General features: G+C 46.2%; 1 protein-coding gene across 4 annotated transcripts in view; it reads left to right on the top strand.

The window, feature by feature from the left end:
- PTPRN2 (protein tyrosine phosphatase receptor type N2) overlaps positions 1–19,852 on the top strand; it is a 998,301-nt gene that overhangs the window by 584,171 nt on the left and 394,278 nt on the right. The window lies entirely within an intron of this gene.

Raw genomic sequence — 19,852 nt, 5'->3', positions numbered from 1 at the left:
GGAATTCCTGAGGTCTCTGAAGCCTGCTCTTGTGGTGTGGAATTCCTGCAGTCTCTGAAGCCCTGTTCTCATGGTGTGGAGTTCCTGTGGTCTCTGAAGCCCTGCTCTCGTGGTGTGGAGTTCCTGTGGTCTCTGAAGCCCTGCTCTCGTGGTGTGGAGTTCCTGTGGTCTCTGAAGCCCTGCTCTCTGGTGTGGAGTTCCTGTGGTCTCTGAAGCCCTCTTCTCATGGTGTGGAGTTCCTGTGGTCTCTGAAGCCCTGCTCTTGTGGTGTGGAGTTCCTGTGGTCTCTGAAGCCCTGCTCTTGTGGTGTGGAGTTCTTGTGGTCTCTGAAGCCCTGCTCTCCTGGTGTGGAGTTCCTGTGGTCTCTGAAGCCCTGCTCTCGTGGTGTGGAGTTCCTGTGGTCTCTGAAGCCCTGCTCTTGTGGTGTGCAGTTCCTGTGGTCTCTGAAGCCCTGCTATCCTGGTGTGGAGTTCCTGTGGTCTCTCCCACAGGGCCTGGACCCCCTTCTGTTGGGTGACATAGGCATTCTCTCATCCTGAGCTGCTGTCAGTCAGCAGGTTAATGCCCATGTGCTCTGGTTTCATCCTTTAAGACCTGAGGTCCCATTTGCTGCATTCCAGGTGCCTCTGCATGTGTCTGTCATCCTTAGAAAGATGTGCATTTGAACCAGTGGAGAAAAAACACAGAATGACTGACGTGACTTTTGACATGATTTTCGTCAGGACCTTGGTATCCTGGGTGCTGGAGAACCTATTCTAACGAATGCCTTTTACACTTCCAAGCTATGCAATCTTGTGATATGCTCCATTTTCTTCTGCCTTGATAGCCAAATGCCAATCATTGGAGAGAAAAATTCTGCTGCTGAATGAAGCAGCACACGATTTGCCCTCTGGAAATTGAACATTTACCTTAAGTGGTAAAAGGTGTTTTCCATACCTTGATATAAGTTTGCATAGGAATCTCTGCTTTCATAGTTCTCACTTGTGTATGCAGAACTGACATCTTTGAGAATTATTCTCTTTTCTTTCACTGGAGTGTTTAATATGCATTTTAAAATTGCTTCTGTACATATTCAGTGGATAAATTAAGGTACAGAAGAAGGTATCTCAGTCTACACCATCCCTGGGGAGTTCTTTTTGCTTCACTTCAAGTAGTAGCTGTTGTCGCCCCTGGCAGTGAAGTCTCTGTTACTTTACCAATGCTCTCATTACTGCATTCTAATATGGTGGTTTTTTTTCTTTCTTTCTTTCTCACTTTTTTTTTATTGGCTTGGGATTTGTGTCTTAATCAAAGTGTGCAAGAAATGCACTTAATCGTAAAACAGGGTGGCAGTTTTACAAGATGCTTCAGTTAATTAGCACGGAATTGCTGGGGAACGTTCCAGGGGGGCTCCTGGTCTCCATTACATCAAATGAGTTTGCTGTGATTAATGTTATCATAGGAAATACCAAAGAAATTAATAACAATTAGGCCATTACTTCCAAGTGGTGCTCATTACAACAAGAGCTTTAAGAAACCCCACCAACTTCAATTTCTCTGTCCTGAGGTGTGTCTATGCTGCACTGGGGTGGAATATCCCCAGACTCACCTGGATGTTCTGAATTTTCTGATTCATTTTTCTTCCAGAAATCTTCAAATATGGATTCGTGATGGATAAGAAAAAATAACCTTTTTTATTGAGGGGCTGATGCTTCAAAAATGCATTTATTCATTCCAAAAAATATTCACTACAAGTACAAATATTTATTATGTACAAAGCTCTCAGTTGGATACTCAGGGGTAAGAACAAAGATGAACAGAATCCAGCTCTTTTCTTGAAGAACTCATGGAGAAAACACCCACATAAGCAAGACGAATTACAAGGGTGCATTATTAAATCTGTGACAGAGGCACAGGCAGAGGAAGAGGTGGTGAACCTTCTCTAGGATTATTTCAGCTGACTTTACAGGGGAAATGGGATTTCAGCTGCTTCCAAAAATGGTGCAGATTTGCCAGGCAGACGGAAGTCATGTGATGGAGTGGCCCTCATGCACGCAGGGACAAGCTGGCTTTGGTCACTGGGCAGAGAGGGGGACCAGGGAGTGTCAGGGGCACTGTGAGCTCTGAAGAATGAGCTTATAATTAGGGTAGGAAGCATGAGAATGAGCCCCAGAGAGGGCATGCCAGGCACAGAAGCCACTCCACTGGCTGCACAGCTACCCCTGCCAGGCTGTCCGTGTGTGTCATGCTGGGCACAGGTCCCACCAAGGCTCACCAGGATCTAGGTCTTGCCCTGGGGTGGGCAACCTGTGGGAGGGGTCCGCTCTGAGCGTGACAGTGAAGCACACTGCTGCCAGTTACAGTGAGAGGAGGAAACATGCCCCTGCCATCTGCACAGCTGCGTCTGGCCACCCACCCCCACCAATGGTCAGGATGCCATCAGCGTGGCTCTGGCACAGCTTCACTCCCTGCTCTGCTCTATTTTCATGACTTCAGACCCTTGTGCTGGAGTGGAGGCTTTCCCCTCCTTTCTGCCCCTGGGATTGTCACCTCCCTGCTAGTTGGGATGCTGTCTCTGTCCCCCAGTTCTGCTGAGCAGAGCACCTGGGACAGTGTGCGGGTCTAACGAGCACTGCTTCCACAATGCTTTCCATTTGCCTGCAGACGGCCTTGCGTACCTGTATGCTGGTGTTTCTCGATGTGTGTCCCGAACTCTTGGAGAGTTCGTAGGGCAAAGGTGGCAAGTATATCGTGCAGTTATCCCTAAATTATTAGTTCCAACAGTGTGGCCCCAGTGTCTAATATAAAACTGAGCTGGTTGAGCCCTGGCCCTGTGGGAAACAAATGTCTTTTACCTTTCCCTGTGTGTTCCTGGAACTGAGCCTCTGCAGCTCCCTTGCCAGGGCCACCAATTTCCCCAGGCCAGCCCAGTGATGTTTTTCCTGGACTCATCCTCCCACCTGCGTTTTCTTGGTGGCTGTGTTAAGTCCCTGTACCTTCAGGGATCCCGTTGGCCTCATGAGTCTGGCAGTGTTTGTTTTTGCTACTCACTTATTTCTTGGGGAATTTCCCCCAAGACCCTCCATTCATTTCTTCCTCTCCTCTCCCCCTTAGGAGATCAGGAGAGTCAACATCCAGGTCTGTGACTCCAGCCTTTCTCCTGTGCAAGTTCCAGGCCTGTTCAGGAGCTTTTCTGCTTGGGCCTTTCTCCACCATGCACAGCCCAATCTGTCTAAGCCAAACTCCCAGGTGCCCAAAGTTTCTGCTCCCACCAGGACTCAACTCCAGCTTCAGGCTCAGCTGCCCCCATTCAGACCCTGTCCACAGCTTCCTCCCAAGCATCTTCCCTCCTCCACACCTCTCAACTCCATGGCTACCCCTGGCCCCCACCTGAGGAGGTTCTGATGAAACCCAGGCAGCACCCAGCCTGCCACCACCTCCCAACTCCCCACTCATGCCCTTCTCATGATGATTTCACTTGAGAAATCAGAAGGGGGCAAGTGGCCACTGACAAGCGCAGGATGTGTGCAAAGAGGAAATACTGGCAGCCAGGCACAGTGGCTCATGCCTGTAATCCCAGCACTTTGGGAGGCTGAGGCGGGTGGATCACTTGAACTCAGGAGTTTGAGACCAGCCTGGGCAACATGGTGAGATCCTGTCTCTACAAAGAATACAGAAATAAGCTGGGCGTGGTGGTATGCACCTGTGGTCCCAGCTACTTGGGAGGTTGAGGCAGGCAGATTGCTTTAGCATAGGAAGTGGTGGCTGCAGTGTGCTATGGTTGTACCATTGCACTCCAGCCTGGGTGACAGAGCAAGACGATGTCTCAAAAAAAAAAAAAAGGAAACATTGATGCCATGGATGTTGCAAGATGTTAACCCTTCATGTGCGGCATCTGACATGGGCAGTACAGACTCTCATAATTTATCCCGGATTAAAAATTTAAATGAGTATACATTTCAAAAGGAAATTTCTTTGTGGCTACCTGGACAAGGAGGTCTCTTGCTGTTTCTTCGGCACCTTCCACTGAGCCGACAGAGGTCACTTCCATCCCCCATGGGAAATGTGCCTACTGCTCATTTTAACTCCTGCATGGATATAAAATTAGTTCCCACATATCCCATCTGCCAGGATCAACTGGATTTTTTTCTCTCTTTTTTTTCAGCATCTTCTTCACTCTACACACAGCAATAAAATAAGTAAAATGATAGCAGGAATTTACTAGGAAAAAAACAAAACACAAACCCTTCTAGGCTGTATAATGGGTCAGGAGACACCCAGGCTAGATTCTTCATCTTCAAGGATGACCCTGGAGAGCTGCAGAATAGAGAAGTCAGTGTTTCAGGCCCCAGGAGCCCAGCCCCAGCCGGCACCTGCTGAGTGATCGCAGACACGCGGCTCCACCCTTCAAGCCTTGTTAGATCCCCTAGAAAAACAGAAGGAGGCTGGTTCATGTCCATTCACACAACCCCGAGACCTAGAAACTCTTGAAAACCAAAAGTTTTCACAACTCACTTTGCAGCGAAACATGCCCTGAACAGATTGATGGAAGGCTCTGTGCCCTCCTCACTTACTGCAGACAATGCCAGTCAGCACAGGCATCACAGGTGCTGCCCAAGGCCACAGAGGCTGACATGCAGTGAGTGGAATGGACACCATTCTAAAAGCTCTGCATTCCTAGGAAGGGTAACCTCAAGGTTTGGAGAGAAGGCCTGGTCCTGTATCCCCACTTCTCACAGTTACCACTTGTTACATGGTGTCAGATGTTCAAGGCTTTCTTGTAAACCATAAAATGTCATGTGAATTTTTTTAATATTGAGTCAGGTGCCACCCCCACAAATGATCCTGGAGTAGTGGGTCCTCCCCTGCCCTCCACTGTAGTGATTTACTAGTGCTAGGTGGTACGGGTAAACATCCAGCTCCCAGAAAGCCAAGTCTATAAAGGGAAGATACTGAAGAATAAAGCCAGTGTCCAAAGGTGTGTTACTAACAAATGATCTGACTAATACTGTATTTAACCTGGTCACACTGGTGTTCATCACAAAAAGAGAACTGTGCGTGAGATGGGCTCATTGGACCTCCATGGACTTGTGTCCCATAGCTTTGTGGCTGCCCGGACCCCTTCTCCCTGGATTCAGCCTTTATTTTTCCTGATCATTCATCCCAAGGTAGATATGTCTTCACTCACAGAGGGTCAGCCAGACACTTTTCAATGTCCACCCTCCTGTTTGTTGAGTTTTTCTCTTTTTAGGTATGACTGACTCTCAGTAAACTGCACATACGTAACTTGTGCGAGTTGATGACTTGTGGAATGGGTCAGCATCGTTCTCCTTTTCCCCATGTCACGGAGTATGTGTCTGCCTCTGAGTGAGGATGCGGACACACAGCCCTCTCAGCCCACAGTCAGATTTCACCCATTCCTCCATTGCTTTATGGTCTAACAAACAGAAGAAACTCACGGCATTTACAACTCCCAGCCATGTAAATGAGATAGAACCTGCCACACAGAGTCTTTACCTGCACCTCCCATCCCATTTACCATCATCCGCATTCAGAAAGGAATGCAGCCCAGCCGACACCTTGACTTCAGCCCAGTGAGACCCGGGCTGGACTTCTAACCTACAGAACAATAAGTCTGTTTGTTCTGAAGAGACAGGGTCTCACTCTGTCAGCCAGGCTGGAGTGCAGTGGCACAATCACAGTGCACTGCAGCCTTGACCTCCTAGGCTCAAGGGGTCCTCCCAAGTAGCTGGGACTATAAGTGTGAGCCGCCATATCTGGCTAATTTTTAAAAAAATTTAATAGAGATAGGATCTCAATATGTTGCTCAGGTGGTTCTCAAACTCCTGGTCTCAAGCAATCCTCCTGTCTCAGCCACACAAAGTGTTGGGATTATGGGCATGAGCCACTACACCCAGCCAGCCTGTGGGTTTTTTAAGCCACTAAGTTAGTGGTGATTTGTTGCAACAGCAGCCAGAGAAAACAAATATACTTTCAAACACAGAACGTTTTAGAATGCAATCCTTTTTAAAAATGATGATGAAAGTGGTGATGAAGATGATGGTGATGATGATGGTGATGGTTATGATAGTGATGGTGGTGATGAAGATGATGGTGATGATGATAGTGATCATTTTGATGATGGTGATAATGGTGATGGTGATAAGATGATGGTGATGAAGACGATGATGGTGATGATGGTGATAATGGGGATTGTGATGATAAAGATAACGATGGTGATGAAGATGTTGATGGTGATAATGAAGATAATGGTGATCATAAAGATGGTGATGGTGATGATGATGGTGATAATAGTGGTGGTAACGAAGACGATGGTGATGATGATAGTGATAATTGTGATGATGGTGATAATGGTGATGGTGATAATGAAAATGACGGTGGTGATGAAGATGATGGTGATGATGGTGATAATGGGAATTGTGATGATAAAGATGATGATGGTGATGAAGATGTTGATGGTGATAATGAAGATAAAGGTGATGATAAAGATGGTGATGATGGTGATGGTGATGAAGATGATGATGGTAATGATGGTGATGAAAATGTTGATAATGAAAATGATGGTGGTGGTGAAGATGACGGTGGTAATGAAGATGGTGGTGGTGATGGTGATGACAGGAAGGAGAAGGAGGAGTCTCAGGAACCAAAACAGGAAGCCTTTTCTTTCACAGGAAGGCAGTTAAACCAGGACAGCAGTGTTGCTTCATGAATAATAAAACACCAGCCTAGAACATGTTTTCAAAGCAATTTCCAAAGAGTTTATAGGCCACTGAGATAACTTTTCCTAATGAGAAGAAGTTCGATGTGGCTGAGTACTCCTGTTGGAATTAGACTTTACAGGGATAAAACTGCAGTTCTCCTGGCACCTGCCTGTGAATCAAGCTTTCTATGTCTCTGCGTCTGTGAAACTGGGATTCCAGTGCCTCATGCATGCTTTGGGAAGCTGATTCCACGGTGCTGGTCAAAGTGCTGGGCACAGAGGCGTTCAGTGGCTCTCGAGGCCTTCCTGGATTTCCCACACTTATTTGGAGGCATTTTGGGAAATGCACTTTTGGGTTCAGTTTTTGGTAATTAGGGGGCTCTTGTTTTTAAAGCAGCACAATTCTTCAGAAAATCATAAAATAAGACTCTGAAATGCTATCTGAGCATCTGACTGTTGAGTTGGGTGTGGGACAGAGAGTGAGCAGCGATTTAGGAGAGAGAAAAGAGAAGAAAGAAGATGATAAAAAAAAGAACACCTTGATCTGACAGCTGGAACCTGCTGGGGCTCTGACCCTCCTGAGGTCTGAGTTCATGGGACTGGGCCAGGCCTGAGGGGTGACTGGGGAGAGCCACCCTGTGGTGATGTTTGAGTGGGACCCAAATGGGTGTGTAGGGTTGGAAACCTAGAAATTTTTATTAGTGCTGACTTTGATTTGAACCTTGCTTCACCACCTCAGCTTGTAAGCTGGGAACGCCACATGGTGTTGGGAAGGCTCAGTCTCTCAAGAGTGAGATGCTTGCAATGCTGTCATCCATCCATTCCAAGCCAGGAACCCTGGTGAGGGGCACTGTCTCTTTATGTGCTATCAGGAAAGGGCTATGCTCCAACTAAACTCTCTTGCCAGTGTTCTTAAGAGGCATCTTGACTTCAGAGGGGTTACACTGTGAAAAAGCGTTCATCTTGATGAAATATGGTAATCTTCATACATATGGAGTCAAAAACTAAGTATTTAGCACAAAGTGGGTACTGAAAGAGTGCTAGCTCCCTTTCCATCTCTCTCCCACAAATCCACTTCCATATCCTGTTTTTAATTCCCTGTCTGGAGATCCCTTTCTCGGTGTTCTGGAATTTCCTATTGAATGAAAGCATGTCACCTACTGATGAAGGGGCTGGTGTCCCTGTTTGCCTAGGACAGCCCTGCCTTGTGCCTCAGATCCCTGTGTTCTGCTACGGCACTGACACTCACTCCCAAAGGTCTCTGTTGAAGATAAATTATACTGTGGCCCAACTGACAGAGCGCAGGGCACTCACAAACCAAAGCCCGGACGAGTATGTGCAGCAGAGAAATTGGGGCAAGAGGAGGATCGTCGAAAGAACAGGCCATGGGGTCAGCCAGGGTTGAGTGGGGTGGGGTTTCACACCAACCTTCAAGTGGGAAGCTTGAGGAAGGGAATCAGAGCACCCGGTGCCAAGCTCTGAGGTGAGTCGGTCAAGTCCATGATGCTGCCTCAGGCTGGCCCTGGTGGTCACAGCTCCACGTGCCAAGTAAGGCCAGCACTGGGTGTTAATGGCGTGAGACAGACTCAAGGGCCCTGCTGCACCTGCGTCCTGTGTCGTGGCCTGCACAGGGTTGTGGATGAACTGTTTTGACCAGATTAGATTGGCAAACATTTAAACTCAATGGATTAATTCCCCTCATTCCCAAATCACCCTCAAGTTTAGCTGTCTTGACTCATTCAGGCGACTTTTTTTTGTTGGCACAAAACTGGAATGTTAGGGTCAGACATCATCCTAATATGCTAATAACCGTCCAGCCCGGCAGTTGCCAACATCTTGCTGATGAATTAGTCTGGGGGTGGGGTCCAGTTTCCACATCTCTACATCGCCCCCAGTGATCCTCTGTGCATGTGGGGTGGGACCCCAGTCTGGCCTAGTGTTTCTGTAGACGTGGGCGTGTGGAGCATCTGGGAGCTCCAGCCCAGGTCAGCGGGGCCAGGACCAGAACTCAACACTACCCCACCCAGCTGTCCCCATGGTGTGCCAGTGGGCACGGGGGTCCCACACAGAGGGAGGTCACCGCAAGGTGGTCGTGCCATCAACAGCCTCTTACAGATGAGGACTAAGATCTATTGGGAATAATCTTTATTAAAAAAAATACTGCTTGAACTTGAACAGGGCAAATAACATGTAATTAGGACTTAATGTCTCGGTGCAGTGGCTCATACCTATACATCCCAGCACTTTGGGAGGCCAAGGCCAGGAGTTTGAGACCAGCCTGGGCAACATAGGGAGAACTCGTCTCTCCAAAAATAAAACAAAAGGATTTAATGATAGAAATTAAGTTTGAGAAATGGAGCAATCCCTGCCATCGGACTGGAAAGGTGAACGAGTTAGCCCTGTTCTGGCGTCTCCCGGGTGGACTAGCACTGTGACAGGAAGCAAGGGGACCTCACTTAGAAGAGGCATCGTCTGCCCTGGGGATGGGGTGAGGGCATGACCACAGATCTCCCCTCTGCGGACTTCTCTCCCAGGCCCGAACGGTGGCCTGTTTCCACCCAAGGCTGCCTGGCCATTATGGAAATTCTTTATGTGTGGAACACATTCTCAGAGAATATGTGAAGTAATTACATCCAAGCTAATGGGCTGTTTAGCAACTGAACTGATGTGTGTAACACATATCTATGTGATTACTTTTAAGAACTGGGTCTTAACCTCAGACATGGTGCTTAACAAGAAATAATAAAACCAAATCAATTCTTAGTTATTTTAGTCCTGGGACACAGGGCTGCTTTCAATAAATTGTAGATTGTGCCAAAACCTTGTTTCTACTATTAGTTCCAGTATTCTCCACCTTATTTTTTCCAGGCAACAAAGTTGTCAGTTTTCTGCTTCTTGTCTTAAACACCCCCAGCCCGCTATTCTACAGCGCGCACACAGGAAGGACAGGATGCAGCAGAAGGGAGGGACTGTCTCTGACTGCAGGTCCACCTGAGGCCAGGAGACTGTCCGGCTCGGCCTGCAGGCTTGCATCTGACTTACAGCGTGGCTATCAGAGCTGAGAGTGTGCATCTGCTGAGCACGTCTGTGCTGGGCGCTGTGCTGGCTGAGTGTCTGCTGTATGGACTTGCGTCTCCGCATGCCACCCTGTGAGGTGGCCTCATCACCCCATTTAAAGACAGGAAAACCCCGTTCAGAGATAGGACAGTATCAATGACCTGCCAGCATCCCATGGCTAAGGGCATGTTCCTCACCATTTCAGGGCTCAAAGACTAACTTGCCCAAGGTTATCCAAATAGTGGGGAATGGGACCAAGAATGCCACAGTCTGTGGGTTTCTCTGACCCTCTAGTCCATGCCACATATAGTCCCCATTTGTAAATTCCTTCTGGGGTGAGGCTGAGATTATTCCTGACTGGTTCACTTTGAACCTCCCCATGTCTGTAATAGGAACAGGCGTCACGAACCCTTCCCATGCTTGTCACCCAAAACCCTTCCCACCGGACTCTTCCAGCTTGTCCACAGGTGTTCCTCAAGTACCCGCCATGTGCAGGCTGCACTTGACTCCAGGTGTGTAGGTACCAATAAAAGGCCTGGGGTCTGACTTCAGGAAGCTGTAGTCTTAACATTGATGAAAATAATCTGTGTATTAAATATTGTAAAAACTAAGCACCCTTGGTCCGCAGTCCTGGATCAGGGTGTCCTCTAATAATGAGAGACCTGCTGGTGACCGAGTTTGAAAATTCTATTCCTCTGTGCATCTGAACATATGCATTAAAGCCAACACCAAGGAACAGGAAACGGGAAGGGGAATAACGCTCCCACTGAAGTGTGGTCATTCACATTCGGATCTCATCCTGCTGGCAGCGTGTTTTCATCGACCAGGAAACACACAAATATTTGTAGTCGTTTATGCTAATCTACAAACATTTTAAAAGCACTTTGCTTCTCCTTAAATTTCAAAGAAAAATAGAAGACTCTGAATTTTTCAAAAAAGAAAATGACCCACTTTCTTCTTCACTGAAACTGTTTCATAAAATACTTTCACATCCTGTGTTTCCCGCCAGAGTAGGGACTGCGCCGCTTGTGTGCACCCACTGGGCGCTGAGGCCTCTTCAGCAGGAGGGAAAGCGAGAGGGTGGGATACAGAGTGGCTCTTCCAGAGCCTCCCACACACCCCGGGTCCAGGTGCGGCCGCCGGGTCTCCTGGGCTCACTGTGACTCAGGGAGCCTCTTTCCCACTGGACCTCGTCCTCCATAAACCTGGCAGAGGCTCATGTTCGGGCTCCCATAAATAGACAAATTTGTTTAGTGCCTTAGAGTATGAATTTACTAAGTGCCTTTGAGTGTGAGTGCTGAAAGGGAGTCACCTGAAATTTTCATTTTACAAATCAGGAAACTAAAGAATAGAGAAGCTTAAATAACAAACCCAAGGTTACACCATTATTAAATGGATGCTTTAATGCTGAGACAGGTCTCGGTTCCTAGACCACTCTCCTGCCGTCTTTTAAAAATTGTTGTTGTTTTAATCGACTTTTTATAATTTTTTTTTTCTTTTGAGACAGTCTGTCTCTGTCATCCAGGCTGGAGTGCAGTGGCACAATCTCAGCTCACTGCAACCTCCACCTCCCAGGTTCAAGCAATTCTTCTGCCTCAGCCTCCCATGTAGCTGGGATTACAGGTGTGTACCACCATGCCCAGCTAATTTTTTTGATTTTCAGTAGAGATGGGTCTTCACCCTGTTGGCCAGGCTGGTCTCGAACTCCTGGCCTCAAGTGATCCACCTGCCACAGCCTCTGGAAGTGCTGGGATTACAGGCATGAGCCACCATGCCTGACCTTATAATAATTCTTAATATCTATGTTGTGTGCCATTGTGAAATTTTTGGAAAAAATCAAAAGGAGAAAGAAAAATAATATTTCTTCATAATCTCTCTAATAAACTATAACTACTGTGAATATTTTGGAATTTTCCTTCAAGAGTGTTACAGATACATATTTTAATATAATTGAGAATTTCACTTCCATGGTTTTGTTTTTTGTTTTGTTTTGGTTTGGTTTTGTTTTTGTTTTTGAGACAGAGTCTTGCTCAGTCACCCAGGCTGGAGTGCAGTGGCATGATCTTGGCTCACTGCAACCTCCACGTCCTGTATTCAAGTGATTCTCCTGCCTCAGCCTCCAGAGTAGCTGGGATTACAGGCGCCTGTCACCATGCCCGGCTGATTTTTGTATTTTTAGTAGAGACGGGGTTTTGCTCTATTGGCCAGGCTGGTGTCGAACTTCCACCTCCCTCAGCCTCCCGAAGTGCTGGGATTACAAGCATAAGCCACCATGCCTGACCATGTTTTTTTCTCTTTTTTTTTTTTCATTTAACATTGTATCATAAGAATATCTTGGTTTTTTCAACATTTGTAATATCATTTTAATGGATGAATAATTTTTCATCCATGAAAATATATTTACTTAGCTATTTCCCTATTCTTAGGACTTTTATTTCTATATCTAATGTTTACTGTACATTTTTTTAAATGGAAAGAATTAAAGATGTATTTTTAAAATTGAAATTAGATGGTTAAAATCTATCTATATTTTATCTGTTCTTGACATGTGCCACCGAACTCCTTTTTCAGAAAGGTTTTATTGATTTACAGTTTAAAACAGCACCTGACTATGATTCTTCCCATGCTTCTTTTGCAATGATGTTTTTGTTTTGGTAAAATATACATAAAGTAAAATTTACCATTTTAACTATTTTCACGTGTACAGTTCAGTGGCATTAAGTACATTCACACTGTCATGCAACCATATCCACCGTCCATCTCCAAAACTTGTTCATTTTCTCAAGCTGCAATTCTGTATTCACTAAACAAGAACTCCTCACTCTCCTGCCCATCCCCTGGCACCCACCATTCCACTTTCTGTCTCTATGGATTTGATGACCCTAGGGACCTCAGAGAAGTGGGATCATAATACTTGTCCTGTTATATACAACTTATGTCCCTTAACATAATATCCTCAAGGTTTACCCGTGTTGTAGCTTGGATGAATGTCCTTCACTTTTACGGTTGAATAATACCCCACCTTGTGTAGACCACATGTTTTTTATCTGTTCTTCCCCTGATAGGCAGTCAGCTTGCTTCCACCTTTTGGCTGTTGGGAATAGCGCTGCTATACATGTCAGTGTAGAAATATCCATTCAAGTTCCTGCTTTTGCATCACTTGATTATTTACCTCACAGTGGAATTGTGGGGTCAAATGGTAATTCTATGTTTAATTTTTTGAGGAATTCTCAAGCTATTTCCCAGAGTGGCTGAACCATTTTACATTCCCATTAGGAGTGCACAAGAGTTTCAGTTTCATCACACCCTCATCAGCACTTGTTTTTTGGTTTTCTGAGGATGGCAGTCCTGAGGAGTGTGAAGTGGCATCTCATGGCTCCTGTTTGCTTTTGCCTAATGGCTGGTGATGTTGAACAGCTCACCATGTGCTCACTCTCCATCTGCATGTCTTCTTTGGAGAAATATCTATTCCAATCCTTGCTTCTTTGTTGTTGGGTGTAGGAGTCTTACATATATTCTAGATACTCCTAATCATATATGTAATTTTCAAACGTTTTCTCTATTCTGTGGGTTACCTTTTAACTGTTTAGATAATGTTCTTTAATACACAGGAGGTTTTAATTTTGATAAAGTGCGATAAAGTGCAATTTGTTTATTTTCCTTTGTTGCCTGTGCCTTTAGTGTCATACATGAGAAATCAGTGCCAAATCCAGTGTCATGAAGCTTCCCCCTAAGTCTTCCTAGAGTTTTATAGTTTCATCTTGTAAATTCAGATATTTGATCAGTTTTAAGTTTTGTATTTGTATATGTATATGTATATATGGTGTAATTTACAGGTCCAGCTTTATTCTTTTGCAAGTTGTCTGAGAACCATTTGTTGAAAAGCCTATTCTTTTCCTCATTGAATGGTCTTGGCACAATTGTCAAAAAGCATTTGTACACAAAAGGGTTTACTTCTGGGCTCCGTTTTATAGTCCATTGGTCTGTATGTCAGCCTTTCTGCCAGGACCATGCTGTTTTGATTACTATAGCTTTGTTGTAAGTTTAAATCAGCAAGTGTAAGTCTTCCAGTTTTTTTTAAGACTGCTTTGGTTATTTGGGGTCCTATGAGATTCCATATAAAATTTTGGATGGGTTGTTCTATCTCTGAAAAAATATCAATATTTTTGGTAGGGATTATGTTGAATCTGTAGATCACTGGGTAGTATTAAAAGCTAACAATAACAAGCCTTATAATACATGAAGATGGGATGTCTTTCCACTTATTTTTGTCTTCTTTCATTTAACAACATTTTGTAGTTTTCATTGTACAAGTCCTTCACCTCCTTAGTTAAGCCTACCCTAAATATTTTATTCTTTTGATACTATTGTAGATGGAATTGCTTTTTAAATGTCCTTTTGGCATTGTTTATTGTTAGCATATAGAAGTGCAAATGATTTCTGTATATTGATTTTATACCCTGCAACTTTACTAAATTTGTTAATACTAATGAGTTCTAACAGATCTCTTGTGTAAAATCTTTATGATTTTCTACCTATAGGATCATATAATCAGTGAACAGAAATAATTTTATGTCTTCTTTTCTCATTTAGATGCCTTTTACTTATTTTTCTTGCCTAATTCCTGTGGCTGGCACCTCCAATACTGTCTTGAATAACAATGGTGAAAGCAGGCCTCCTCATATTGTTCCTAGTCTTAAAGGAAAAGCCTTCCGTCTTTTACACTGGAGTGTTACATTAGCTGCAGATTTTTCATATATGGCCTTTATTATGTTGAGGTGATTTTCTGTTACTCCTGGTTTGTTGAGTGTTTTTATCATGAAAGAGGGTTGAATTTTGTCAGATGCTTTTACTGGATCAGTTGAGATGATGATATGGGTCCTTTCCTTCATTCTGTTAGTGGGGTATATTGCGTTTGTTATTTTTTATGTGTTGAACCATTCTTGCATTCTAGGAATACATCCCACTTGGTCGTGGTACAGCAATCGTTTTAATATGCTTCCGAACTTCTGAATTTGGTCTACTAGTATTTTGTTGAAGATTTTTTGCTTCAGTATCTTAAGGGATATTGGTTCTTAGTTTTGTTTGCTCGTAGTGTCTGTCTGGCTTTCGTGTCAGAGTAATGCTGGACTCACAGGATTAGTTAAAAATTGTTTCCTCTTCAATATTTTGGAAAAATTTGAGGAGGAGTGGTGCTAATTCTTCTTTAAATGTTTGGTAAAATTTATCCATCAAACCAGCGACTGCAGGATTTTCTTTGGGAGGTTTTTGACTACTGTTTCAGTCTCCTTACTCATTCCTGGTTGGGTCGGTTTTCTAGTTCTTCATGACTCAGTCTCAGTAGGTTGCGTATTTCTAGGAATTTTCCTGTTTCTTGTGTTATCCTGTTTGTAGGTGTGCAAATGCTCATCACACTCACTTATAATCCTTTTCACTTTGTACCATCAAATAATTATTAATAGTAATATATAAATAATAAGAAAGAATAAAATAATACTATTTAAAATATCAATGATTTATTTTGAATCTTGTATCTGTCGTGTGTACCATCAGTGTGTTTTTCTTAGGGATTATTTGGCCATACTCTGATCGTATTTTGATTCCATGGATATGCTTCTCTTTAAACATCTCATCCTCTCACTTCACCTGTCCTTAGTTTATGGAATTCACCCCCCAGGGATTAATACTTAAGTCCTAGATGCCAAAAATATGTGTGTCCTAAGCTCACAGTTAGGATGCGCTGTTGCTGTGGAGAGGGGATGGGGCTTGGAACACGGTGCTGCAGATTCTGGGAAGTGCACATCAGATGAATTTGGGGGGACTGCAGTCACCTTGGGTGACCCTTGTCCCCTGCTCTAGAGTAACAATGGGATCTCAGGTGCGAGTGCTCGAGCTCTTTATTAACCCTTCTGAACCTCTCTGAGCCGTGGAGTCAAACGTACTTCCATTTCCCAACGTACTTCTATTTCCCAAGTGGCCGTTTGCTCATGTGGTTCTGATGTTGGGTAGGACCTTTCCTTCCCTTTTACTTCTTCCTCTCTAGGTGTCCACCATTCAAAACAGAATGGGCTCACATGCAGGTTTTCACAGTGGCATGAGCCAGGCATTCTAGCAAGGTTGCAGATTTAAATGAGCCCTTTACTTGGTGGCAGTTGAAACAACTTCTTTTTGTAAATTCCAAACATGAATTAGTCACACAAATGAATTCCCACTCACAGGCTAAGAAACCAAAAGCAATCAGGCCTTCTATGTAACAGTTTATCCTCTGGGAAAGTGAGGTTGCCACCATGACCCCTGAAACTTGATTCCTCTGTGGGCCCTTGATTCTGGTGGCCATGCATGGATTGGATGTTCCCTAGGGAGGAGGGCGGCCCTGTCTTGGCATCACTCTGTCAGTCCTTCCCCTGGGGAGTGCTGGTAGCTCTGAACCAGCTGCTTTTGTTCACTGTGTGCAGGCTGATGCCCACGCAAGGAAGAGCAACTGGTAGACCCAAAGAGGCTAGGGATAGCCGGTCAATTGTTGAGTGCACATTGAGTCTAACAGATTCATTCATGTCTGAGGATTTTTCAGCATTTCTTCAGCCAGGGACCCAGCCTCTTCTGGTAGAGTCACAGACTGGGACTGGCTCGCAGCCTTGTTTAGTCTAACTTAGGTAAAACCCTCTCGGTAGACACCTGTGTCCACACACAAAATGAACCCAGATGTGGACCGGAGCGATCACGGCCACAGCAGCAGCCCAGCTTCCCCCTCCAGATGTGCTCCACGTCTCTTGCTGTCTCCAACACGTCGGGGAGCCAACCCTGCATCTTCTGCTTCCTCACAGCCCTGGGCATGCAGAGAACTCACTGTGAATGTTCTTACCTTAAACCAGACGTTCCCTAGGCTTTTCTCATCAAACAGCCATAAACAACAGTGTACTAAACACCAGCATGTAGGAAGAATAAAATTGCATCCAAACACAAGGGAAATGCATCCTAGTTTCGGCAGCGCACGAATGGGCTGGGGCAGTGTCCCAGCAACTGACATCCTGATGAGAAAACGCACCTGTCAGAATGTGCAGGTTTCTCCCTTGGTCTCCTGGGTTCCTTCCAACCTCTGACTCTCTTTAGAAGTATGCAAAGGCTACGTATTATTGGAAATCACACCAATTTGGGGGTTTTCTCAGATGCACTATTTGAGATTCTCCTGACCTCCACCTATTAAGACCCAGAGCTGGATGCAAACTGTTCCACACCCCTGGGCTAATGAAGGGATGGGAATGCAGAGCCCAGGCAAACCCCACAGGGTGTCTGCCCCAGCGCCCCGTGGGGGCTGAGCTGCGACGCCGCCTTGCCTCCTTGTCTTTCTCTTCTGAGCTGTGCCCTGCCACTTAAAACCACAATGGTTGGGAGTTGTCTGAAGAAGAGAGTTGATCCTGGAGAGCATTTCTTCAAATGCTTGGATAACCCTCCTGCTGTGTGCTGTCTGGAAGCAGACGCAGGTGCAGAATTGAGGAGTTGCTTCTCTCAGGGGATCTGTGATGAGCCCGCGGTGCTTTCCCAGGTTTTGCCTTCAGAGAAGTTGAAATGGTTTAAAAATTACTGGCAAGCCCTCCCCTGGCTGCTGATGAGACCTAGAAATAGCTCCCACCCAGGGGGATGTGAGCCCGGCTCAGCATTCTAGATAGGTCTCCCAGCTGCAAGGAATTCCATGCATCACAAACATGATGGTACCCTCCCCTGTGTTCCTTGGAATTGCTTTTCTCCACCGAATTACCTGTGATACAGCACAAATATAGAGTATGTTTGGCAAAAAGAAGTAGTTTAATCAGCAGTGAAGAGATGTGCCTGGATAGAAAATTCACAGCTACACCAAGCTGCTTTCTAGTGTGAGGCACAAACCCAGCATTTGTGTGTGCTGCTCCTGGTACATGGGACAGCCGGTGGATCTGTCTTTCTGGACTGTGTCTCCAGGGGGTTCCTTGTGGGCGGTGAGAGGCACACCCGCCCAGCACCCTCCACCTCACCCGCTTCACTCCCATACTACCCAGAAACAAACTAGGAAGTGGCATTTTGTAAAAACAAAAAGATTGCCAGCAATTTCTAAATTTTTAAATTTTAAGTCTAGTATTTTGGTTTATTATTCTTTTAATTTATCTTAAAAGATAATTTTGCAGAAATAAATAGAAATGATGACCAAAAAACATATGGGATGCTTAAACACCTCACCTGACTTGGTTCTAAAGATGCAAGAAAGAACCTTTGTGCTTCCCCTCCCAGGACACCCAACTGCATGGGAGAGGCCACCACCACTTCCACCCGTGAAAAGGGGGTTTCTGGGGCTCAGCAGGGAGGCGGGGCCTCGCTCTGGGGTCTGGAGCTCTACTGCAGGCCTCAATCTCACCCCAGCCGAGACCACTTCCCTCACACATGCACCACAACCCACACCACACACAGTACACAGGCACCACCCACACAGACACACATAGACTACACACATCACACAGCACACGTGCACCCCACACACCACACAGCACACACAGGCGTACGCAGAGGCGATTTCCAACCTCCTCAGACGATGAGGAAGATAACGATCTAGGAATGTTTCTGGAACTTTCAATTTTTAGTCAGGAAACTGGAAGTGGCTCTGCCTGTTGCAGCCTCAGATACGAACCTGAACACATGAAGCTCTTGGAATAGCCTTTCCAGAGAGTTCCGTGGAAGAGACTCTAACATGCATCTTCAAGCGTTTGTGCATTCGACGGTGAGGGAAAGGAGAGAATATTTAAACCAGCGATTTCTGCTTCGAAATGCGGATTTGCTTACATTTCTCCAGCACCGCTCTTAGGCCCTCATTCCTTTCCTGGTTGCCCTCACCCTCAGGAGGGATCTTTTAGCCATGTATCCCACTCTTAATGCCAGCTTTCACCAGCTGCCCTGGGTCTGAGTCCTCAGACTTGGCCCTCCTGTCCCCCAACAGCTCTGATGATGCAGCCTTGCAAAAATGAGATGTCTGTGAGGGGTGAGGTGTCTCCTGTCTAGAGAGTGTCCAAGCAGGGCAGTGTCAGGATGTCACAAAAGGCTTTAGGGACACTGGACCTCCAGCGGTATGGATCCAGGTTGCAAGGCAGCACAGACACCAGCCAGCAGCAAAGGCACCCACACCAGCAGCCTCATGGTGTGAAGAAGGTGGGCAGGTGGTGACGGGCACTCCACTGTTTCCTGGGAGGACACTCTCCATGCCACCCAGACCGCTCCCTCCGTGCTCGGGGAGTGCTGCCAGCCCCTACTCCTGAGTTCCCACAGTGCTCAGGGAGTGCTGCCAGCCCCTGCTCCTGGGTTCCCACCGTGCTCAGGCAGTGCCGCCAGCCCCTGCTCCCACGTCTCCATCCATCTGCCTTGTGCACTCCAGAGACACAGGCCCCAGGAAGGAGGCTTCTCATGCCTGGCTCTCCTGTCCTTCCTGAAAGCTCATCACACGTTGAACACGGAGCCCTCCCCAGAGCTGCTGAAGACTCCGTGCAGGCTGCACACCGGTACAGTCAACATGGTGCATACACAGGACCCACAGATGTCACTGAGGGCTTCTCGAACCAGAGGGCTTACCCCGTGGGTCAGGTGGCTCCTGGCACTGGATGGCTCACCCCATGGGTCAGGTGGTTCCTGGCACTGGACAGCTCACCCCATGGGTCAGGTGGCTGCTGGCACTGGACAGCTCACCCCATGTGTCAGGTGGCTCCTGGCACTGGACAGCTCACCCTCTGTGTCAGGTGGTTCCTGGCACTGGATAGCTCACCCCATGGGCCAGTGGAGGCCATCCCCTTCACCATGTGCATGGCTTTCTCCTGCCTGCCGTCTCAGTGATGGACATCTTCACGTCCTGGAGAGGGAGGTCTCCGTGATATGAAGTCTGCTGCAGCCAGGGACAGTGTGAATGTTTTCGCCTAAAAGAAAGCAAGTGTGTTCAGAGCTTTAGGTGGTCTGGGTTTGAGCATCACCTTTATTTCCCCTGGGATTCCTGTCCCCCAGCAGGCAGGCCTGTGCACACCTACCCCCAAGTCTGAGGGAACCGAGAGGCCTGAGAAAGAGGCTGACAGACCCAGTTTCTCAGAAGGA

Source organism: Nomascus leucogenys, chromosome 13 (assembly GCF_006542625.1).
Source record: "Nomascus leucogenys isolate Asia chromosome 13, Asia_NLE_v1, whole genome shotgun sequence".
Classification (NCBI taxonomy): Eukaryota; Metazoa; Chordata; class Mammalia; order Primates; family Hylobatidae; genus Nomascus; species Nomascus leucogenys.
This window is presented reverse-complemented; position numbering and strand designations above follow the sequence as displayed.